This window comes from Mobula hypostoma, chromosome 11 (assembly GCF_963921235.1).
Source record: "Mobula hypostoma chromosome 11, sMobHyp1.1, whole genome shotgun sequence".
NCBI lineage: Eukaryota > Metazoa > Chordata > Chondrichthyes > Myliobatiformes > Myliobatidae > Mobula > Mobula hypostoma.
The window spans coordinates 19915583-19941077 of NC_086107.1; the positions used below are offsets into that span (position 1 = coordinate 19915583).

The 25495-nt window shown below is 42.5% G+C and overlaps 1 protein-coding gene across 3 annotated transcripts in view; it reads left to right on the forward strand.

The window, feature by feature from the left end:
* The first annotated feature begins 667 nt into the window (after positions 1 to 667).
* The window catches only part of ano5a (anoctamin 5a), a 270568-nt gene continuing 245740 nt past the window's right edge, over positions 668 to 25495 (forward strand). For all 3 annotated transcript variants that reach the window (XM_063061746.1, XM_063061747.1, XM_063061748.1), the window contains exon 1: positions 668 to 779. The gene's annotated coding sequence lies outside the window, so the exon portion shown is untranslated. The remainder of the gene's footprint in view (positions 780 to 25495) is intronic.

Genomic DNA, 25495 nt, shown 5'->3' on the forward strand with positions numbered 1-25495 from the left:
ACACAAGAGATTAAGGATGCTAGAATCTAGAGCAAAGAAGAAATATGCAGGAGGAACTCAATGGTTCGTGCTGAATCTGTGAAGGGAAATGGACTGTCAGCTTTTCATTTTTTGTAAGATCAAATTAGAATCTATCTTGTCCTTCAAGATAGCAGAACCCATGTGCTGTTGGCATAAAGAAATTAAAAGTCTGCAGAACAGCCTGTTGGAATACGTCAAGGACAGTGAACAAGCAGACAAAACAAATGTCTCAGTTGTTGCCAGATGGCGGAAGAAGATTTTGGAATTAACTCTTCCTGGATTGAAGAACATGTACTTGAAAGTAGAAATAATGAAGGTCCTACTGATAATTCGATATCCTTTTCAAACAAGAAGTTACTTGTGGGATGTTCTTTGGGAAGACAGATGAATCAATGCAGGTTTGTAGAAGGAGTATCTGAGGCTGTGAACTGGTGTGTTCTGAACCTGGTGGCTGGCTTGAACTGGCTATAATTAGTGTAATTAGAGATTGAGTGAAAACAGCCAAGGAATGACATCAAAGACATGACGTGAAGAGGTGCCACCTGTAGCCTTGGGCCAGGGCCAATAGATTCAAAGTAGAATGCTGCAGAACTGATAAGGGAAAATAATTATAATGAAAGTTTTCAGAGGTAAAGCAGTGAGAACTCAGGACACCAACAAGCAGGAAGCAGACATCTAAGGAGGCGGATTACCACGAGGAAGATACACGGGCCTGGGGTTGGGAGAAGATTACCCATCAGATGATCCCCAGTGTCAAAGTAAGTGAGAAAAGCAGTTTGGATGAGTATTGGTCCTACAGGATCAACAGAATTCAGGAATTACATGGATATTTGAGTTTGTTATAATAAGTTGATAGAGTAAAGTTGTGAGTAGTTTGAATTCATTAAGATTTGTGTGGTCATTGACCAAGATAATGGTCTATAATGTTAAACCTAAATTATTGGTTCTATACATTTAAACTAACCATACCTTTTTTAAAGACCCTAAGTGCCCACACTATTGAACTAGATTTCAGTCTGGGTCAGATGTGTTCAGTGTTACGTACCCTGTAACTGGATTGCCAAACCAGCAGAAATGGATCACTCAGTTGGAGTCTGGATTACTAGAACTAAGAAAGTTTTAGTAAAGAAACAAGCAACACAGTAATCGAAAGGATAATAAATACAACAGTTCAGCAATGATAAACACACATGTGCACAGAATTAAGATAACAGCATCAATCAAGCTCTATCGTTGTCTAGGGATAAATGACCAATTTCAAAGTGACGCAAAGTTCAGTCCAATATAGTAGTTCAGTTCACAGTAATCGTTGCCATGGTGATGGACAACGTGGGGGGGGGGAGAGAGAGAGAGAGAACGGGAACGACTGATCATTCAGAAACGACTTCCACTCACAGACCGGCGATAATTGCTCATAAGCAGCTTTTGGGCGAGTCCTTGGTGATGTCACCTGAGGTCACCGACTGTGACCCCTCCTCCAGATGCGGTCGATCCTCTGCAGTGAACCCGGCACCCAAGCAAGGGCGGACACGCACCGGGTTCCCGCTGATTGTACCTTTCCACCCTGTGCGTTGTCCGATACTTCCCACCGACTCGTGAGAGGCGCACCGCTTCCAGGGTCTCATTACCTCGGGTGTCGTGTGTGTCCTGCCTTAGTGAACTTGTCCCTTTTTATCCACCTGCTGGGGTATCGCCTGTCCATCACTTCAAACAGTTCAGGGTTCAAAGGGGGAGCCGCTCCAGACAGCTCTCTCTCCCGTCCCTTCATTACACATCTCCAGATGCTGTTTCATTGTGTTCCTTATCTCTCCCTTGAAGACAGGTGGCAGACCAACTGCTGATCACACAGGACAGCTAACATCTTATCTATGTGTATTCTCGTCACATCAGAAACAAAAAATCTTCATTACATTGATGATTTCCACTTGTTCTGAAACAATGTTTACTCTACATTCCATAGTGGAGCTGCCAAATATGACTCCCTTCTCAATAACTAGCAGCACAGTTAAGTGAAGCTGAATTGAATGTAGATAGCTCATGTCAAAAGGGACTTAGAAAAACAAATGAAGAAACTGAAGGTCAAAGTGGTTAATTTATCAGTCACTCATATTTTGAGAAGATTATTTTTAAACAAATTCTTTCACCCATTCAGTGCTATTTACTATTCATCCCAGTTAGACTTTCTAACAAAGAAATTTTTTGGAACAGGATGCAATTCCAAATGATCTCCTGAAATGGCAGCACTGGTATGGCTTGCTGTTAAGTGGCATTTACATGATCTAGGCTGACACTCCAGAGCTGAGGGAATACTAAACTGTCAGCAGCATCTCATCATTTGGGTGAGACATTGAAAGATGTAAAAGATCCCACACCCACTGTCTGAAGAGGGGCAACAGAGTTCTTCTCTGCATTTTGCTAAATAATTATCTCTCAGACGAATCATTTAAAAGTATAGTTTCAGATTATTATCATATAATATTTTGTAGTACCTTGTTTTATTTAAATTAGTTCATTTCCTATTCTGCAACGGTACTTACACCTCAAGAGAATGTCATTGCTTATAATGTTCTTTAAGACATCGTGAGACACAGTTTAGTTTTACTCTTTAATTTGCTCTTAACAGGCAGTATTTTTTTCTTTAATCTCCTAGCCAAGCAGCAGTATACATAATTTAACAAACAGTCAATCAAGCAGATCTTGTTCTTGAATAAATATCAGAGATAGCAACATTTTGGTGGTTTATCATTGCTTTCAATGTTTCATGTTCTGATTAGTAATAATCATCATCTCAAATCATTCACCTAGACCACTTTCAACATATTTCCTACATGTAAGTCTTGCATGAATCTTGGCCAGGTCATTTGCCATATTTAAAATAAAAGTTGAGAGGTTCTTGCCTAGTAAAGACATCAGGTATTATGGGGACAAGGTAAGAGAGTGGGGTTGAGAGGGATAATAGATCAGCCATAATGGAATGGCAGGAAGGACTTGATGGGCTGAATGGTCTAATTCTGGTCCTATGTCTTATAGTCTGATAAATATTTACCTGGGGTCAATTGTGCTACTTGGATGAAATTGCAAATATTGACATATTAACCTGGACACTTCACTGTAAATTGATTATAATGTCACTATAACCTCTGGTTCCTTTCAAGCCAAGGGGTCAATCTTTAGTGATGAGAGAATGTCAAGTCCCATCTCCTCCATGTTCCCTCACCTCTAAGCAGCCTGTACTGTGGTTGCCATGGTGAGAGAGATCTTCAAGCACTGACTCACTTCCCAGCAGTCAGCGATGCAACAATATTTTAACTGCAAGCTCTGAATACAGCTCCTGATGTGAACTATATGGGTCCCATTTTAGCATAGAAGTCCCATAGAAAACCTCCCTCGTGACGAAAAGATGTTGCGCTCTTTGCTTCGTGTCTTCATCAATTTTTTTTCTGCTGAGGGTGGAGGAAGTGTGCAATGCATGGCCCCTCACTGTGTAGCTGATGCCAGTTAAAGGTCAAGGTGACTTGTGCAATTGCACCTGGAGCAATTTCGCAGTGTCCCTAATTTCATCCAGTACTGATTATTGACATAATTGACCACAGCTAAATGCAAAATCTCAAAACTCTTCTCTAAATGAAATTTTGTCTCAATTTCATCAAGGCTTTTGGTAACTACAATTGCATATTAGGGCATACACAAAACACACTTAGTTCAATAAAGAGGGTGAATTCCATTTTCTAGATATCAGTATTTAATAGTCATGGTCAACAGGAAAGATTGAGACATCTGGAGAGCAGAGATCAGTCTAAAGTTAAAGGTGCATTTCTGCTCTTGAAACTCCATTCAGTCTCTCCAGAATCAGACTCAGGTTTAACATCACCAGCATATGTTGCTTGAATTTCCAGCATCTGCAGATTTCCTCGTGTCATGAATTTTACGGCAGCAGTACAGTGCAGTACATGATAAATATAGAAAAAAGACTGAATTGCAGTAATTATATATATGTATATTAAATAGATAAGTTAAAATAAGTAGTGTAAAAATAGATCCCTGTACTTAAAAAAAGTGGCGAGATAGTGTTCATGGGTTTAATGTCCTATCAGAAATCAGATAGCAGAGGAGAAGAAGCTGTTCCTGAATCACTGACTGTGCGCCTTCAAGCTCCTTTATCTCCTTCCTGATGGTAACGATGAGAAGAAGGCATGTCCTGGTGCTACATTGCTCTTTTGGGAGAATAAATAAATTGGGAGTATGAATCACACGTGGTTTTAATTGCCTTTTCTTATCTGTATTTTATGCTCTAAAACTCAGTGGTTTGGTATGTAAATTACTGTTGCAATTGTTTCAGAGCGATTGAATTTGCCATTTTAAATTACATTATCATCTCCGTGTGGCCAAGACCTATCATTGCATCACCAGTCAAACTGTGACATTGAATTAGCAATACCTGTACTATATTATTGAAATGTTCCTGCCTGCTGCAAATAAATTGGGATCTTTTTGGCAAATCGGGTTCGTCCTTTCATCATTGTTCTGCACTATGCTCATCAAAGTTTTACTTCAGAGTTATAGTGAGACATAATTGAGAGTGTGTGTGTGTGTGTGTGTGTGTGTGTGTGTGGGTGTGTGTGTGTGAGAGAGAGAGCATTTAAAAGAAGAGACAAACACAGTGTCATGCTAAAGCTATGAGGGACAACTTACAACTGAAGCAAATGCCTGGTACACCAGACAATAACAGTGGAGAGAAAAGAAATTGCTTATGATGAAGGGCTCAGCAGAGAATATTGACTATTTATTCCCCTACCTGACGTGCAGATTTCCTCCAGCATTTTGTGTGTTCAACTGAGATAAGTAACCCATAAGAGAATTAGCCAATCCTGACTAAAACTGAGAAAGCAAGTCATCCAGAATTATTGAGTCTATAGGTGAACAGTAGATGAGGTGCTATTCCTCAGACTTACATTGGGCCTCATTAAAATGGTGCAAGAAATCACAGAGAGATTAATCTAATTGGGAGTGGGATGAAGAATCAAAGTGACAGGCAACTAGAAGATGTGGTATCACAAACTCAAGAAAATTTGCAGATGCTGGAAATCCAAAGTAACACACACAAAATGCTGGAGAAACCCAGCAGGTTAGGCAGTATCTATGGAAAGGAGTAAACAGTCAACACTTCGGGTCAAGACCCTTCATCAAGACCCTGTCTGGCCTGCTGAGTTCCTCCAGCATTTTGTGTGCGTTATAGTAGAAGATGTGGATTGCTTTTGTGGTCTGACTGACATAATCCCCAGAGTAGTCACACAATCCCACCTCTCATTTCTTCAGTGTAGAGGGAATACTAAATGCATGCATTAGATTGGAAATGTAAGTGAATCATTGAGTGTTTGAATGACAGGAAGAAAAGAGGAAAGAGAAAAAGAACATAAATTTCATCTTCAGCATGGGAAGGAGTGTTTGATGGAGATAGAAAAGTAGACTGGGAAGTCACAAGGGGAAAGTTTAATAGAATGGGAACTGAAAGATGTGTCTGGTGATGGAATTCTGTTGAAGCTGCTGAAAACTGCAAAGGATGATCTGCTGAATACAGAGACAAGTAGGGATGAAAGTGAGAACTCAGTGTCCTCTGTAGTTGTCATGATGATTTCTCAATTGCCTGTTTGATTTCAAACCAGGATTATCGATATGTAAAGTCACTGTAGCATAGCGTTGTTTTCCCCACTTGACTAGATGTATTTGTGAAGCACATTAACTTGCTGTCAGGTAATCCATAATGATGTGATTACAAATTTCCTGTGCAAGACAGTGAGGGTTTTATCAGAAAAATTCTGACACATGTTGGGTATTTTGGAATCATTCTGACAAGTTCACCATTACAAGTGAGTCCTTCCTATTCGATTGGAGCACGTAACAGTTGTTCTTTACACTCTGTGGCCACATTATTGGCTACCTCCTTAAGTAGCCTCTGAGTGCATGTTCTTGATCTTCTGCTGCTGTAACCCATCCACTTCAAGGTTTCATGTGTTGTGTATTCAGAGATGCTCTTCACCACACCATAGTTGTTATGCATAGTTATTTGAATTATTATTGCCTTCCTGTCAGTTTGAACCAGTCTGCCCATTCTCCTCTAATCTCCCTCCCTAATGGGGAGTAGAAGATGGGGGCGCAATGCAGTGCGCGTGGCCACTCTGAGATGATATCGTATTTGTTAAGCAGGTACCGTGCACAATCCTGATTTGATGGAAACAGACATGAGAAGCATAGAGGAACATCTGGAGAAACTTCTGAAATGCCTGCTTCGCTGCTGCTGCTACTGTGCGATCGAGAATCTCCGGAGGAAAAGGCCCCAAATCCTTGGCTTTGCCTATTGCCTGTTACCGGGACCGGGGTCGAAGTGCTCGGCCGAGATGGTGCTCGGTGCTCAGTGTCGGAGGGCTGGTCGGAGGCTCGAAGTTTTCAGACGGACTCAAGAGTCAGCTGTGGTTGGGTGCTTCCAGGGTGCTGCATCAGCAAGTTTGCGGCGCTGGAGGATCATGGCAGGAAGAGAGTTTCTCTTCCTTCTACTGTCTGTGTGAGGTGATGGGACTTTCGAGAGACTTTGAGACTTTTTTTTACTGTGCCCATGCTCTGTTCTTTATCAAATTACGGCATTGCTTTGCACTGTTGTAACTATATGTTATAATTATGTGGTTTTTGTCAGTTTTTTAGGCTTGGTTTGTCTTGTGTTTCTGTGATATCATTCTGGAGCAACATTGTATCATTTCTTAATGCATGCAGTACTAAATGACAATAAAAGAGGACTGAGTGTCCTCACAATCTAATCTAATCTAATTAACACATTTTTTCAGCCACAGAACTACCACCGACTGCATGTTTTTTTTCTGCTTTTCATGCCATTCTCTGTAAACACTAGGGATTGATGTGCATGAAAATCCAAGAAAATCAGGTGTTTCTAAAATACTCAATTTCCCTCTCCATCCCTCTCTGCTTTCCGCAGGGATCGTTCGAAAGTCCCATCATCTTACGCAGATGCTGCCCGACCTGCTGAGTTCCTCCAGCGTGTTGTGAGTGTTGCTTTGACCCCAGCATCTGCAGATTATTTTGTGTCTAAAATACTCAAATCACCCCATCATGTGATTTGGTCCAAGTCCCCATTTCTTCCCTATTCTGATGCTTGGTCTGAGCAGCAACTAAACTGCTTGACCTTGTCTGAATGCTTTTATGTATTGAGTAGCTGCTGTATGACTGCCTGATTAGATACTTTATACTTCATACTTTATTGTCACCAAACAATTGATACTAGAGCGTACAATCATCACAGCGATATTTGATTCTGCGCTTCGCGCTCCCTGAAGTAGATACTTGCATGAACGAGCAGGAGTACAGGTATACTTAATAAAGTGGCCACTGAGTGGATACATCAATAACTTATATTTGTCACCTTTAAACAATAATGCTCCATGGAGAAGATATTCAATTGATTTATTTTATCTAGGAGGATGGAAAATTTAATCTATTCAATATACGCATACTGTATAAAGTATATCGAATAAGATTTGATTATTTATTATTATTATTATTTTATTTTTTTCTTCTATATCATGTATTGCATTGAACTGCTGCTACTAAGTGAACAAATTTCACGTCACATGCCGGTGATAATAACCCTGATTCTGATTCTGATACATACAAATCCTATTAATACTAAATGTAACACTGCAGAATGTAGTTTTGATTTTAAAAATCTCTTTATAGATCATATACTGCAAAAGGAAAAATAATTGTCAAATTGTTTTTCTGAAGACAACTGAGTATTTGATACAGCACCTTGGGGAAATGCTTTGCCTTATTTTTCATACATTAGTCCCTTGAAACAATGCCTGTGAAGAAAAAGTCATGAAGTCCGTGTGGATTGCAACTACAGTAAAGTGTTTCCTTTGTTCTTGCACAATAATTCAGAATTAATCGAGCAAAAATAAATAATTACCATTGTAAATTATTAAAGCAGGTATGCAGTGAAAGAAAAGTTAGATTACTGTGATATCTCACACACTGTTATTCCTTTTCAATTGCAAATTATGGGAAATAAATTTGATTACTGACCTGCCAAATTATTCTAACAATGAGCTACATAATGAAAAGATACTGTAGTGTTTATTCTGAGCCTTCTCTTGATTTGTGCTCTTGTTGCAGTTCAAAACTGCCAATCATTTAACAACCTCTATTATCTGAAAGGTTTCTGAATTGCAAGTCATTTTTGACTTGTGTATTTTGTGCCCAGCGGGAGACATATCAAGTGAATTTCAGAATTTGTTTTGCTTCTTCTGAAATAAGTTGGTCCTTCAATGGATCTGGGTAATTGGAAACAATTAGAAATATGCCCAGATGATATCAAGACCAGCGTGTCTTTACTCAACAGGCATCTGATCTTCTGCTGTGTATTGGATAATGGAAGTTGCAGATTTGTGCCTCTTCAGTTATGTTCTCTGTCCTACTGCCTCTGGAAGTAAACCGGAGATAAATTCTGAGATCAAGTGAATTATTGACGAGGGTGCACCAAACAAGTTATCAGCGTATTGCCCCATGTAGTTTGTTTTGTAAACTTCATGATTATGTCATTTTTCCATCATCACCAGCAAAGGTTGCTCCTGTTTTATTTGCCCCTTCACCCCAATCCGGAGTGCAGGTTGTTTTAATGAGGTATGGTTCAACAGAGTTTGAAAGCTGGTAAAACTTTCTTCATTGGCAGTCCGTTGGAATCAAGCTTGAGTCGTTTCCACTGTAGTTCCGTGGGTTCTGAGGTGACTGACAGCCCTATGTGAAATCTATTGAGAGCGCCACTGGGTGGGTAGGAGTTCGCCTGGCAGACACTCTTTCTGGTATCTGCAGTAAGCTTCTATAGGATTTGGACATGAGCACTCAAGGCTCTCATTAGCAACCCCAATGCTCCTCCCCCAATTTGAGTGATTTCAGGGCAGGGTCTCACAGGATGTGGTAAAAATATTGCATTTCTTAGGTTTTAGGTTCCAAGGTTGTCAAGTCAAGGAGTGGTAGTGGGGACAAGCTCCCACTACCTAAAAGTGCTGCTCACGGTGTGCGCCTCAAATAGCCTCTGACAACTAAGTCCAACTCCTGGCCTTCTCGTGTAGCTTAGCCTCTAAGCCCGGCGGAACTGTTTCTACTGACAGGAGAAGGGGCAAAGATGGGTCCTGGTGCCTTAAAACCAGTGCTTTGGGTAGATGGAGCTCGTCAGCCTGGGATGGCAGTCCATCTAAGAGAGGGAAACTCTGATTTCAAACCTCCGCTGCCTTGCAGCCATATCCACTGATGGAAAAGGCTTTGGGAGTAAACCCTGAGGACAAATCCAGAGCTGGAGTCCCTAAGGCAATCCAACATTGCCTTCAACCTTGTTCTGGCAACTCCTGCGACGACACTGGTGCCAAGCTGTATCGGCCCTTGCCCTTCCCTTGGACAACATCGGCGCTGTGGAGAGGGGAGACTTGCAGCATGGGCAACTGCTGGTCTTCCATACAACCTTGCCCAGGCCTGTGCCCTGGAGAGGACACGCCAGCGTCGCCTCACTGCGACGGCACAACACGGAAAACGGCAGTCTACCGGTTATAAGCCTGCGCTCGACTGGTGTAGAGAAAGGCGTCAGGGGTGAACTCTTCTCCAGAGAAAACAGCATCTCGGACAGCGCGCTAGATGCCATGGAATGCCTGCCTGTCATGGAGGAACCTGATACATTGCCGACTGCCGAAGAACTGAGTAAAGCCATCGACAGCCTGCCCACCAGAGGCCATCAAATGCGCAAAGGGCGTCCTGCTAAACCACCTGCACAAACTACTGTGCCAGTGCTGGATAGAGGGAGCAGTGCCGCAAGACATGAGAGACTGTAACATTGTCACCATATATAAGAACGAAGGGGACAGAAGCAACTATAACAGCTACAGGGGAATCTCCTTGCTGAGCATTGTTGGGAAGGTCTTCGCCTGTGTGATCCTGAACAGACCACAGAAAATAGCCGAAAGGATATATCCCGAGTCTCATTTCAGGTCGGAACACTCCACAATCGACATGGTCTTCCCCCTTCGACAGCTACAAGAGAAATGCAGAGAGCAAAGACAACCACTCTACGTCGCTTTCATTGACCTCACAAAGGCCTAAGACCTTGTGAGCAGAGACGGCCTGTTCAAAATCCTCGCCAGGATTGGTTGTCCCCCGAGGCTCCTCAGGATAGTTCAGTCATTCCACACAGACATGAAGGGTGTCGTTCAGTTTGACGGCTCTTCTTTGGAGGCCTTCAACATCCTCAGCGGTGTGAAGCAGGGCTGTGCGCTTGCCCCCACCCTGTTTGGCATCTTCTTCGCAGTCATGCTGAAGCACGCCTTTGGAACATCAACTGATGGTGTCTACCTCCACACCAGATCAGACGGGAGGCTGTTCAGTCTGACCCGGCTGAGGGCAAAAACCAAGGTTCGTGAAGTACTCATCAGGGACATGTTGTTTGCAGATGATGCGGCACTGGCAACACACTCTGAACAGCAACTGCAACGCCTCATGGACAGCTTCTCCAGAGCCTGCCAGGGCTTCAGCTTGACCATCAGCCTGAAGAAAACCAATGTGTTGGGCCAAGGCGTTGAGCACCCACCTGCCATTACCATCAACAACTACGAACTGGAGATAGTTCACGAGTTTACATACCTTCGCTCCACCATCACGGACAGCCTCTCCCTAGACCCCGAGATCAACAGACGGATCGGACCAGCAGCCTCAACATTCACCAGGCTGACAAAGAGAGTCTGGGAGAACAGAAAGCTGACGATGCACACCAAAGTTGCAGTCGACAGGGCCTGTGTCCTCAGCACACTGCTTTACGGCAGCGAGACCTGGAGCCTCTACTACAGACAAGAGTGGTGTCTCAACGCCTTCCACCTTCACAGCCTGAGACGCATCCTGGACATCACGTGGACTGACCGAGTCACCAACAATGAGGTCCTGGCCCACGCCCAGATACCCAGCCTCTTCACCCTGCTCCAATGACGCTGTCTACGCTGGCTGGGCCACATACACCGCATGTCAGACGGGAGGATCCCGAAAGACCTGCTGTATGGGGAACTGGCCTCCGGCAAGATAGCACAAGGGCAGCTCCGTCTTCGCTTCAAAGACGTTTGCAAGAGAGACATGAAGTCACTGAAAATGAACGTCGAGAGGTGGGAGAACCTCGCAAGCAATCGCTCTCACTGGAGGCTGGAACTACGCAGAGGTCGAAAAAGCGGAGAAGAGAAGCTGAGGCTTGCTGCTGAAGAAAAGGGCACTCATCGGAAAAACGGCACCAAGACAACACTGGAGGACAGCGCCTTCAAGTGCAGTTGATGCAGCCGAGACTGTCACTCCCGTGTGGGCCTCTACAACCACAACAGACGCTGCCCTAACGCAGACTGAAGCAAGACTTCCCAGGCGCAGATCCATGGTCTCGCGAGACTAACGGATGCCACCACATAGGTTTTAGGAATGGCCTTAAATTAGTTCCTCAGTCTATTTATTAATCTCTTCCTGTCACAGAACTTGGAATAGAGACTGTTTTATTGGTCTAGTGTCAGACATGCCAATAACGTGATCTAATCAATTGAGCTGATTAAAGATTTGCTTTATTTGTCATGTGTACACCGAAACATACAGTGAAATGCATCATTGGCATCAAATCAGAATCAGGTTCATCATCACCAGCATGTGACGTGAAATTTGTTAACTGAGCAGCAGCAGTTCAATGCAATACATAATATAGAAGAAAGTAATAAATAAATAAATAAATAAATACATCTTATTCCGTACACTTTATACAGTATACGTTTACAGTATTGAATAGATTAAAAATCATGCAAAAAAAACAGACATACTATATATTTTTAAAAAGTGAGGTATTGTCCAAGGATTCAATGTCCATTTAGGAATCAGATGGCAGAGGGGAAGAAGCTGTTCCTGAATCGCTGTTTGTGTGCCTTCAGGCTTCTGTACCTCCTACCTGATGGTAACAGTGAGAAAAGGGCATGCCCTGGGTGCTGGATGTCCTTAATAATGGACGCTGCCTTTCTGAGACACCACTCCCTGAAGATGTCCTGGGTACTTTGTAGGCTAGCACCCAAGATGGAGCCAACTAAACTTACAACCCTCTGCAGCTTCTTTCAGTACTTGTTTAGGTTATAGGAATGGCCTTAGATTGTTTCCTCAGTCTATTTATTAATTATCTATGAATAATAGTTATTATTTACCCATTTATGTAGCCCCCCCCATACCAGACAGTGATGCAGCATGTCAGAATGCTCTCCACAGTACATCTATAGAAGTTTTTGACTGTATTTGTTGACATACCAAATCCCTTCAAACTCCTAATAAAGTATAGCCACTGTCTTGCCTTTTTTATAACTGCATCGATATGTTGGGACCAGTTTAGATCCTCTGAGATCTTGACGTCCAGGAACTTGAAACTGCTCACTCTCTCCACTTCTGATCCCTCTATGAGGATTGGTATGTGTTCCTTCGTCTTACCCTTCCTGAAGTCCACAATCAGCTCTTACGTCTTACTGAAGTTGAGTGCCAGGTTGTTGCTGTGACACCACTCCACTAGTTGGCATATCTCACTCCTGTACACCCTCTCGTTATCACCTGAGATTCTACCAACAATGGTTGTATCGTCAGCAAATTTGTAGACAGTGTTTCAACTCTGCCTAGTCACACAGTCATGGGTATAGAGAGAGTAGAGCAGTGGGCTAAGCCCACACCCCTGAGGTGCACCAGTGTTGATCATCAGCAAAGAGAAGCTGTTATCACCAATCCACACAGACTGTGGTCTTCCGGTTAGGAAATCAAGGATCCAATTGCAGAGGGAGGTATAGAGACCCAGGTTCTGCAGCTTCTCAATCAGGATTGTGGGAATGATGGTATTAAATGCTGAGCTATAGTCGATGAACAGCATCTTGACATAGGTGTTTGTGTTGTCCAGGTGGTCTAAAGGCGTGTGGAGCACCATTGAGATTGCATCTGCCATTGACCTATTGTGGCGATAGGCAAATTGCAATGGGTCCAGGTCCTTGCTGAGACAGGAGTTCAGTCTAGTCATGACCAACCTCTCAAAGCGTTTCATCACTGTAGATGTGAGTGCTACCAGATGATAGACAAATCAAATCAGCGAAGATTATGCTAGGCAGCTCATAATTATTGCCAAGCTTCAGATGCCACCATAGCATGCCCACATCTCACTAACCCTGACCATACATCTTTGGAATGTGGGAGGAAATTGGAACATCCAGAGTAAACCCATGTGGTCACAGGGAGAAAGTACAAACTCCTTAGAGACAGTAGCAGGAATTGTAGCTAAATGTGAAAGTATGATTAAGGTCTCAATGCTCCAGTCTGGGGAAAAAAAAACACATTTTGATTAATTTATCCTGCTTGTGCTTTCTTGGACCTTGAGACCTTACTTTCAGTTTAAAGGTCTTGAGGTTCAATAAATCATAGAATCATATACTTAAAACAAAATAGCAACACACAAGCAAACATTTTAGCTCTTATGTAATAATGAAATTAAACTGTTGTTTATGCTAATTACAATTCCCAAGTCTAGCCCTATCGTCTTGGAGGTCACAGTAATTTAAATACTTAGCCAGACGTTTTTTTTTAAAGTGATGAGGGCTTCTGTCTCCAGTACAAGTATCCCCCGCTTTTCGAACGTTCGCTTTACGAAACCTCACTGTTACGAAAGACCTACATTAATTCCCTGTTTTCGCTAACAGAAGGTGTTTTCACTGTTACGAAGAAAGGCAGCGTGCAAAAAAAAATCAGCGCGCCACGCACCCCAAGCAGCCACTCTCCCCCCAGATTCGGAACAGCATTCTCGCCGGCATTGCTTAAGCAAGTGTCTGTGAGCAGCCATTTGCAAGATGAGTTCTAAGGTATCGGAAAAGCCTAAAAGAGCTCGTAAGGGTGTTACACTTAGCATAAAACTAGACATAATTAAGCGTTTTGATCGTGGTAAATGAAGTAAGGTCAAAGTGAGTTTGGCTTGTGGAAGTTGACAAAGATGATGTTGAAGAGGTTTTGGCATCCCATGACCAAGAACTGATAGATGAAGAGCTGATGCAATTGGAAGAGGAAAGAATAATAATTGAAACTGAATTCAGTAGCGAAAGTGAAGTCGTCCAGGAACTGAACGTGAAGTAACTACGTGAGATTTTCACTGCAATGATAAAGTACGACTTTAATTTTGAAAGGGTACGTCGGTTTACGGCGTATTTGCAAGATGGTTTGAGTGCTTACAAAGAACTGTATGATAGAAAAATGCGCGAGGCTCAGCAGTCAAGCAAGCCTTCCACATCAACCACAGCAGACGACGAACCTCAACCTTCGACATCGAGGCAGGCAGACATAGAAGAAGATGACCTGCCTGCCCTAATGGAAACAGACGACGACGAGATGACACCTCAGTGTCCCACCACCCCAACCCCCAGGCCGCGGAAAGATACCAATTTGCGGAGAATGCAGTGGTAGCCGGGAGGCACACAGCACAACTTTAAGAAAAAAGCCGAAATAAACAAGCTAATTAATTAGGTGCCGCCCAGCACGTAATTGTCAGCCCAGATCAGAAGCGATTGCCAATTGCGTCACCTCTGATCTGGGCCGACAATTACATGCCAGGCGGCACCTAATTAATTAGCATGTTTATTTCGGCTTTTTCCGTAAATATGTGCTGTGTGCCTCCCGGCTACCGCTGGACTCCTGCATGCCTCATGGCAATGTATCGGTTGGCAGCCTGGAGGGTGGGGGCCACTGCACCACCCAGCCTGCGACGACTCAGTCTAACACACCATCATCAGTGTGTTCCGTGCTGTCCCAATTCCGGTAAGTGATACTACACCGTACATACATTGCTTCTACTTTATATCGGCTGTGTATTTTTATGTGTTATTTGGTACGATTTGGCAACTTCATAGCTTTGAGGTTACTGGAGAGAGTGTTTCTGCCAACAGCGCTTGCGTGAGATTTCCGCTACGGAGAACAGTGCCGGCAATGATTGTGGAAAAGTATTTCTACTTTATATAGGCTGTGTATTTATCATATCATTCCTGCTTTTACTAAATGTTACTGTTATTTTAGGTTTTATGTATTATTTGGTATGATTTGGTAGGTTATTTTTGGGTCTGCGAACGCTCACAAAATTTTTCCATATAAATAAATGGTAATTGCTTCTTCGCTTTACGACATTCCGGCTTACAAACCGTTTCATAGGAACGTTCTACCTTTGGATGGCAGGGGAAACCTGTATCCCTCTTGGCACTGAATTCCAGACGTTTTCACTCCGTGAGTAAAAAACATTAGCCTCAATTCCTCCTTATTCCTCAGATCCACTGGGGAAAACTGATGTGTGCTTTGGAAAATAGAACATAGAACACGGTACAGGCCCTTCGGCCCATGATTTTGTGCTGACCTTTTAACCAATTCAACATCAATTTAATACTTCCCTCCACATAGCTCCCCATTTATCTTTCTTTTTCTGTACCTGTACAGGAGTCTATTAAAGGTCCCTAATGTATTTGTGAGTTCCATGCACTTACTACTCTCTGTGCAAGAAAACTACCTCTGATATCCCCCTATATTTTTCTCCAATTACCTTAAAATTATGCTCTCATGTATTAGCCATTGCCACCTTGAGAGAAAAGTGCTGACTGTCCACTCTATCTATAACTCATCATCTTATACACATCTATCAAGTAATCCCTCATTCTCCTTCACTCCAAAGAGAAAAGTGCTAGCTCACTCAGCCTTTCCTCATAAGACATGCTCTCTAAACTAGACAGCATCCTAGTAAATCTCCTCTGCACCCTCTCTAAAGCTTTCACATCTTTCCGATAATAAGATGACCAAAACTGAACATGAGGCTCTCAGTGTGGTCTAACCAGGGTTTTATAGAGCTGCAACATTACCTCACAGCTCTTGAACTCAATCTTCCTTCTAATGAAGGCCAACACACTATATGGCTTTTTAACAACTTGAGTAGAAACTTTGAATGATCTAGGGACATGGAACCCAACAGATTTCTTTTTTTCTCCACATTGTACAGAATCTTGCCATTAACCTTGTTCTCTGCCTTTAAGTTTGACTTTTCAAGGTGTATCACTTCACATTTTTCTGAGTTGAATTCCATCTGCCACTTTTCTGCATTGAACTCCATCCAGGACTCCTATCAATATCCTGTTGTATCCTTGTACACCAACCTCTGTGTCATCTTCAGACTAAATAACCCACTCTTCCACTTCCTCATCCAAGTCATTTATAAAAATCTCAAAAGGAAGCAGTCCCAAAACAGATCCCTGTGCAACACCATTGGTCGCCAATCTCCAGGTAAAATATATTTCACCTACTAACACCCTCTGCCTTCCATGGACAGTCCAATTCTGACTCCACTCAGCCACATTTCCCTGGATCCATGCCTCTTTGACTTGCGGAATGAAAGTCCGAACATGGGGAACTTTGTCAAATGCCTTATTAAAATCCATATATATCACATCCACTCTCTAGCTTCACCAATTTGTTTCGTTACTCCCTCAAAGAATGCAAACAGGCTCATAAGGTACAAACTGCCCCTCACAAGGGCATGTCCAGGAAATATCTTATAGTAAAATATTCACAAAGTTTGCTATTATAATTAGCAACAATATTTTATTTAAATAGTGCTTTTGGATAAATAAGAATATCGCAAGGCATTACCAGTCAAAATCTGACCTAATCACAAGAAAAGATTTTAGGATACAGTAGGTCCGAGAGATTTTGAAGAGAAACATAAAAGAAGAAAGAGAGAATTAGAGACAGAAGGTTTAGAGGAGATCTGGTCATTTAGAGTGCTGAATGAATGCTTGTCAATGCTGGGTAATGAAAAAAGTGAACAAGAGACCAGATTGAAGCTCTTGGAGAGGTTTTAAGACAGGATTAGACAGGGATAACTTACTGATGCACATTTCAACAAGTCGTTCTCTTATATGTGTTTAAATCAGATTGCTTTTTAGTTGGTTAATACTTTCCTAAAGCATTAGACTGAGGAATTTTATGCAAAGAAACTTAACAGTTATAAATAGAATGTATCAATGAAACATCTAAACTTATGTATAACTGGGGCAGGGAGGCCAGCTATTACTCTAAAAAAATTATAAAAGTTTTAAGAAATAAAAATTCACTAATTAAACACCTTTAAGTTCAATAAATTAATTAATACAACATCAAAGTAAAATCGCCTGTATTTACTTTTTTCTGAGTGGTCTGTGCTAGATAAATCAGCCATAAAGTTTAAGGACTGGATGTTTCACTAAGCAGCAAGGTTGAGTGGGAGCTGAAGTGCACCAGCAAATGGCCTCCGACTTGTCTCAGATATTTACATTGCAATGTGCAGAGACAATTCAGAAATAAACACTGCAAGTAGACTATGGTTCCCTATGGGACTGTCAGATAAAATTCTTTTTAGTCTGATCCAATAAGCCTGATTGGGAGGAACTTACTCCCATGAATAGAGTCTTGGATAAAGGACTGAGAACTGAGGCAGAAATAATTGGGTCATTTTCTACTTGATAGACCCTTACCAGTGCACTGCCACAGGCATTAGTTTCGGCACTTTCTCTGTTCACAATGTACGTTAACGATCTGGGTGAAAAAATGTAACGATATACTCAAGTTTGATAAGAATACAAAGGCAGGTGGGAAACTAAGCAGTGAGGAGGATGCAAAGGCTCTTCAAATGAGCTGAGTGGAATCACATGGAATACTGTGTGGGAAAAGGTATAGCTATTCGTTTTAATAGATAAATTACAAAAACTAGATCGCTCATAAACGATAGTAGGACAATAAATGTGGATGTGTACGGGGGAGGGTGTTCCAATTCATGACAAAATAAACAGTAATTGTAAACCCTAAAATTATACAATGAAAATCTGAAATAGAAACAAAGAAATGATGGAAGCATTCAGCTTGACGGGCAACATCTGGCTAATTTAACATTTCACATCAAAGCTCACATCAAAACAAATATGAAATTAATTCTGTTTTTAAATTGCAGGGAGGTTGAGGGAGGGACAGATAGGACAATAGACTATCCCGAATAGGGAGAATTTGCACCGTAGAACATAGAGCAGTGCAGCACAGTACAGGCCCTTCGACCTATGTCCTGTAAACCTACTCGACCTATCAATCTAACACATACCCCTGGAACAGCCCATAACCCTCCACTTTTTGTAAATCCATGTGCCTATCTAAGCATTCTTAAATGTCCCTATTGTATCTGCCTCTACCACCACCCCAGTAGTGTGTTCCAGGCACCCAGCTCTCTCTGTGTTTAAAAAGCCTACGTCTAACATCTTCCCTAAACATCCCTCCACTCACCCTAAGTGGATTGTCTTCTGGTACCCTGGGAAAAAAATGCTGGCTGTCCATTCTATCCATGCCTCTTGTAATCCTATACACCTCTATCACGTTGACTCCCAAGAGAAAAGCCCTAGTTCACTTAACCTTTCCTCATAAGACAATCTCTAGAGCAAGCAGCATCCTGGTAAACCTTCTCTGCACTGCTTCTAAAGCTTCTACATTCATCTACACCTTCCTATGAGGCAAGAGTTTTCAGATTATTTCCTTTGTGCAACACTTGATCACCGTAGCAACCCCGGCTTTACTCTTTCAGAGCTAACCCCTTTGTTCAACTATCACCCCCACCCTCACTCTTGGTCCTTACAACCATACACAAGACAGAAGTGCAATGGTATATCATCTATTTGACTGCACCAACAACGCTCAAGAGGCTCAGCAGCATCCCTGACAAATCAGTTTATTTAATCACCATCTAAACCACCACCCTCAATATTCATTCCATGTCCAGTGCTGTACTGAATACCATTTATAAAATGTTCTGGTTGACAACGGATGGTGCAATCCGGGTCATATTACGATCGAGGAACGTGTTCGTAGGCCGGATATTGAACTTTTTGCTGTTGGACCCCGGCCATATTCCACCGAGATACAACACTGGGCATCACAGGAGTTTGTTCCTGCCTGTGGCCATCGAACTTTGCAGCTCCTCCCGTGGAGAGTCAGACACCCTGAGCCAATAGGCTGGTCCTGGACTTATTTCCATCTGGCATAGTTTGCATTTTGTTGTTTGATTGTTTGTGGTTTTTGTATTGCTATATTTCTGCTCTATTCTTGGTTGGTGCAGCTGTAATGAAACCCAATTTCTCTCAGGATCAATAAACTATATCTACCTATCTATCTAAAATGATCTGGCATGTCCCAAACCCTCTGCTGCCAAGGAGAATGAGGGAAGTAATCACTGGGGAGTACCAACACATGCAGATTGCACACAGTCCAAAATTTGGAATATACAGAAAATAATCATTTAAAAAAATATCATTGGGTCTAAAACCTGAAATTCCCGCTGCCCCTCCCCCAAAAGCACAGAGGGAACAATGTTAACAAAAATACAAAACTGGTCAAAGGAACCACGCATCCCTGCTTTCTCATTGTATCTAGGGATGCAATCAATGGCTGCTAGTTCAAAAGCACCCATGTCCCAAAACATAAATAAATTCAAAAACAATTCCATTGATAGTCTCTTGGAAAGAGGGAGTTTTCTTGGTTCTGAAAGATCAGCATTGACACTCAGTGCAGGCTTAATTAGGTACAACTGTAACCTGCTCATTTTGCAAATATCAAATCGTTCAATCATGTGGTAGTGTATGGAATGCATAAAAGCATGCAGACATGGTCAAGAGGTCCAGCTGTTGTTCAGACCAAACGTCAGAATGGGGAAGAAATGTGATCTAAGTTATGTTGAAGGTGGAATGGTTGTTGGTGGCAGACGGGGCGGTTTCAGTATCTCGGAAACAGCTGATCTCCATGATTTTTTCCACACAACAGTCTCTAGAGAATGATGCAAAAAACGAACAGCATCCAGTGAGTGGCAGTTCAATGGGCAAAAATGCCTTGTTAATGAGAGAGGTCAGAGAAGAATGGCCAGACTGGTTCAAGCAGACAGGAAGGCAAATATAACTCAAATAGCCATGTTACAACAGTGATGTGCAGAAGAGCATCTCTGAATGCACAACCCATCGAACCTCGAAGTGATTGGGTTAAGATAGCAGAAGACCATGATCAAACACTCAATAGCCACAGGAGGTACCTAATAAAGTAGCCACTGAGTATAATTTGCTGTTTTAATGACTTAGGAGTCATCTTAATCTCAGAGGTATTATGAGGGCAGATGCCAAACTTAATTTGATGAATCTGGAACAAGACAGAATGGTCAAAAAATAAGAATGAGCAAAGAGAAATTTCTCGAACTAGAGGTTTGTACAACTTTGGAATTCTCCAACCATTCTCTGGTAAGATATGCTTCGATCAATGTACTTAAAAGTGAGATTTATCGATGTAAGGATTAAATAGAAATGTGAGCTTGAGCTGCAGGAAAGGCCAGTTTCTTCCTTAATGGCAGAACACAGGTCAGAAGCTATACGGCCTACACCAGTTCCCTCCTCTTATGTTCCCATATTCTCCTTCAATAAGGAAACTGCCATGAGTTTGAAGACAGTAGATCTTAGAGAATAAATGAATATCTACTGGTCTCGCTCATCACCTTGTCTGTAAAATATCTGTGTGAATTTTAGGCCTTCACAAACTCACTATCATATACACAAAATTCTCTGCAGATGCTGGGGTCAAAACAACACGCACAACATGCTGGAGGAACTCAGCAGGTCGGGCAGCACCGTGGAAATGAACAGTTAACGTTTCCACGGATGCTGCCCGACCTGCTGAGATCCTCCAGCGTGTCGCGCGTGTGGCAAACTCACTATCATATCTGAGGGCAAAAATTTCACTACATTAATTCATCACATCACTAGATCCTTGAATAACCTTTGCAGTTTTACAATGGCCCCAAAGTCCCTTAATGTTTTGGATTTACTGCCTCTGATGTTTCAGTTTCAGCATGAAGTTTTAAAGATAAGATAAATGTCCGGTGGTTATTGGAGTCAAAGTGTGGCGCAAAATCATACAAAACAGAAGCAGGCCTTTCAGCCCACAATGTCTATGCTGACTATTGTACATACCTGTACACATCTCATTTAAGCACATTTGTTCCCATAGTCTTCTGTAGCTTGGCAATTCAAGGGCTTGTCTTGATGCTTCTTACATTACATCAACAATCGAAGTTTAAGTTGTGCACATGTGCGCAACAGCAGAGACCCGGCCAAAGGTTTCCTACCATTTGTCTTTGCAGATGTTGTAAACATCCTTAATCTTCCTTTAGTTCACCCAGATGTTGTCGCCCTGGCATTTCACCTGTTACTTCCCCCACACTGAATATCCATTGCACCTTATGTCATCCAGGTGCCATATCTTAAGTATTGGGCACATGCTGACTGATAATCTGCTTTAAAGAACATGATCGCTGAGGCTCCATGACCCTTTGATATTGTGATCCACCTTATGAGTGTATATATGACACTCTTCCATTCTCAGGCAATTACATATGGAGAGTAAATGCCAGCGTTAACAGCAAGGCCATCAGAATATGAGACAAAAAGCAAAATAAAAACACTTATTTGTGAGTCATAGAGCAGTCCAGCACAGAAACAGGCTCTTCGGATCATCTAGTCTGAGGTGAACTATTAATCGGCCTAGAGCTCCCACCACAGCCTGTACCCTCCATTATCTAAACATCTCTGCGTGAACCTGCATCCAAATTTCTGCTGGCAGCTCGTTTTATATTCTCACCGCAGTCTGAGTAATGAAGCTCATTCTCATACTCCACTTAAACATTTCACCTTACATCAATATGTTTCATGGGGGGGGGCGGGGTAGACGTCAAACTCAGATGCATGTGGGGTTGATCAATAAGGTGTACTAGAAGAAGGGGTTTTTACTGATGGGCAAGAAGTTGTGAAAGGATTAATTACTTTCGGATGTTCAGACCAAGATAACTGAACACTCATGCACAAAAGAGCAGAGGCAGAACAGGAAGGTCTACAGTAGGAGATGCATGGCACTTAAATTCGCAGCAAGACAATGCTGCCAAGAGTTCTAGAGGAAGATAACAATGTCAGTTTAAGGACATGGACTGAATGAAAGTCAGCAAGCATACATGTAGTGCATGACTTAACGAAATAAAAATGAAATGAAATATCTTTATTGTCATTGCATAGTACAATTTGTCATGCACCAATACAGCGAAAATGAGTTTGCAACTCTCATACTCAGTGCTATAAAACAACAAATAAACAATAAATAAAATCAAGTAACCAGCCTGTACAAGCAATGTCCAGCAGTACAAAAGCGCAACTCAGATGCATGACAGCCATAAAACCAGAATTAAAGTAACAATATAACAAATTTATGGGTGATGCTTGGTCGATTGCTTCAGAGCAATTATAGCTCTGGGGAAAAAGCTATTTTTCAGTCTGGAAGTCCGGGCATAGAAAATCTTGTAACGTCTGCTAGATGGAAGCAGTTCAAACAGATGATTGCATGGGTGTGTATTGTCCTTACAGATGCTTGTAGCTTTCTTTAGGCAGCGAGAGCTGAAGGTGTCCTCCAGGGCTGGGAGCTGTGTCGCGATGATCTTCTGTGCGCTAGAGATGACCCGCTGAAGCGCTGGGATATGTTAACACATTTTCAACCACCGCTTCCCCGACAGCATAACCTGTTATGTTTTGCAGTAACTATAGAGTTATAGAACACTACAGCACAGAATCAGGCCTTTCGGCCCATCTAGTCCATGTCAAACTATTATTCTACCTAGTCCCATAGACCTGCACCCAGGCCATTGTCCTTCAAACCTCTAATAAAGTTAAAGAAGGTAGAGAAGATAAAATTTTAAACAATTTTTCATTAACCTCCAAATTGAGGGTGCAATTCATTCTGCCTTCAACACTATAACTCCAAATATATGTATCTCCAAACTTAGGTTCTTCACAAGCTTCTGCAAATAGATTCTTAACTTCCTGATCAACAGACCACAATCAATATCCTCAAAACCAGTGCCCCTCAAGGCTTCTTCCTCTGCCCCCTACACTACTCTCTGTACACTCATGAAAGCATGGCTAGATTTTGCTCTAACCAAATGCACAAGTCTGCAGGTGACAAACCCTCCCTTTCCCATGTAGTTAGCTAGATCTTACTGGATTTGGATATTTTTGATCCAAGGTTCTTTTGAAAGTCAGGAAAGAGGCATAAAACTTGTTTCTTCATGATCCTTTTAATAAGCGTAAAGAGAGCAATGAGAATTGGAAATGTAGAGCCGCAAAAGTCTAGAAACTGAGAAGAGAAAGACAAAAGACTAAAGGAAAAAGAAGGTGGAACAACACAGTTGACACTTCTTGCACCCCCGTAGGTAAGAAACATTCCACTCAAATTCATAATTAAGAATTAACCAATCAGATAACCCCTATTCAAATAATGCAACACCAGAGGAGGTTCTAGAAACAATAACCACCGGGAAACAACTGCATATACATACAGTGACCACTAGGAAACATACTAAATAGTTACATGTATATAAGTAATTGTATAAAAAATAAGCAGGTAATTAATTGTTAGGCTACAAAGAAAATAACAATTAACCAGTCTAATGGAACAATCTGAGACAAAGATGAAACAGAGTGCAGGAAAAGCTAAGGAGCCAAGTGACATGATGTGAAGAGAACCACTCCAACAAGCTGTAGCACTCAAATCTGCATTCTATTTTTCTTTTACCCGCCAGAGTGGGTAATCAGGATGCGTGTGGCACAACTAGCAGATGTATTTACAGACATTTTTAATCTCTCCCTCTCCCAGTGTAGAGTGCTCTCCTGTTTCAAAACATCCACCATTGTTCCTGTACCTAAAAAGACCAAGGTAATATGTCTGAATGGCTGGCGTCCTTTCGATCTCCCCTTGATAATAAACAAATGCTTTGAGAGGCTGGTCAAGGGCTACATCTGCAGCATGCTACCACCCACACTGGACCCCTACAATTCACCTACTGACACAACCGATCGACAGATGATGCAATAGCCACAGCTCTACACACCGTCCTTACACATCTGGAGAACAAGGATGCTTATGTGAGAATGCTGTTCCTGGACTACAGTTCAGCATTCAACACCATAATTCCCTTCAGGCTCGACAAGAAGCCTATATACAAATTCCTTTCAGACAGCAGTGAGATTTGAAAGCCGATTGCTGGCGCTGTAAAAGGTTACACTAACTACTGTACTACCCAATCACCTGATCTTAATCATTGTCACCTGCTAATGAGGCATTTTGAAAAGATTTCAATAGGAATTTGAACTAATACATTTGAAACCTATTTTCCAGGCCTTAAAAATGTCATCATGTCATGGTCCGGTCCGTGAAACCTGCATTCCGGTTCAGGTTCCAGACCATCGATCTTTGTTTTCTCCCTTGTTCTGTTGGGTGCCTTACTTGAGGCACCTGGTTCTCATTTCGGTCTAACACATAAATACCTCTGCAAACCAGGGATTTTTTTGCTGGACTGTTCCCTCCCCTTCCTTCTGAAACCTTTGCCTGAAACCTCATCAGTATCCCCACCAAGTTCAACTGCCAGAGTGAGAACGGAGCCTTGCCACGCCAAGATAAGGAACTGTCTATTGTTGAGTTTGGAAATGTCTCTTTGTGTCCCCCGTGTTTAGTGTCCGTGTTCTGTGTACAAGTCCCGGCCTACGTCCTGTTCCCAAGGAGGGGTCCTGAATCTGTGTTCCCTGTTTCTGTGCTCAAGTCCAAGGCTCTGTGATCCTGTGTTCCTGTGTTCCAAGACCAAGTCCAGGTGCCGTGTTCCAACCCTTTCCAAGTCGGAACTTCGTGTCCTCATCCAGTTCTGTTGCCTTGTCCAGCCCAGTAATACCTCGCCCAGCCCAGTGCTGGAGATTCCTTGTCCTGTGCTGGAGATTCCTCGTCCTGTGCTGGATTGTCCCCATCCAAAACCTCGGCAGTTTACCTCAGCAGTCATCCTGGCCTTGCATCCTAGGAAGGGTCCCAGCCCTGCATTCCAAGGAGGAGTCCCGGCTCCGTGCCCAAGAGCCTAACCAAGCCGAGTCCAAGAGCTGAGACAAGTTTAGTTCAAGAGCCACATCCTGTGCTGGAGATTCCTCGTTCTGTGCTGGAGATTCCTTGCCCAGCCCAGGAGTACCTCGCCTAGTCCAGTGCTGGAGTTCCCTCGTCCTGTCCAAGCCACGTCCAAGAGCCTCGTCCTGTCCAAGCCACGTCCAAGAACCTCATCCTGTCCAAGCCACGTCCAAGAACCTTGTCCTGTCCAAGCAACGTCCAAGAACCTCGTCCTGTCCAAGCCACGTCCAAGAACCTTGCCCTGTCCAAGCCACGGCTTTGTGTTCTCGTCCTGTCCATGTGCCTCGTCCTGTCCTTGTCAAGATCCTAGTCCCGAGTCCTAGCCTAGACC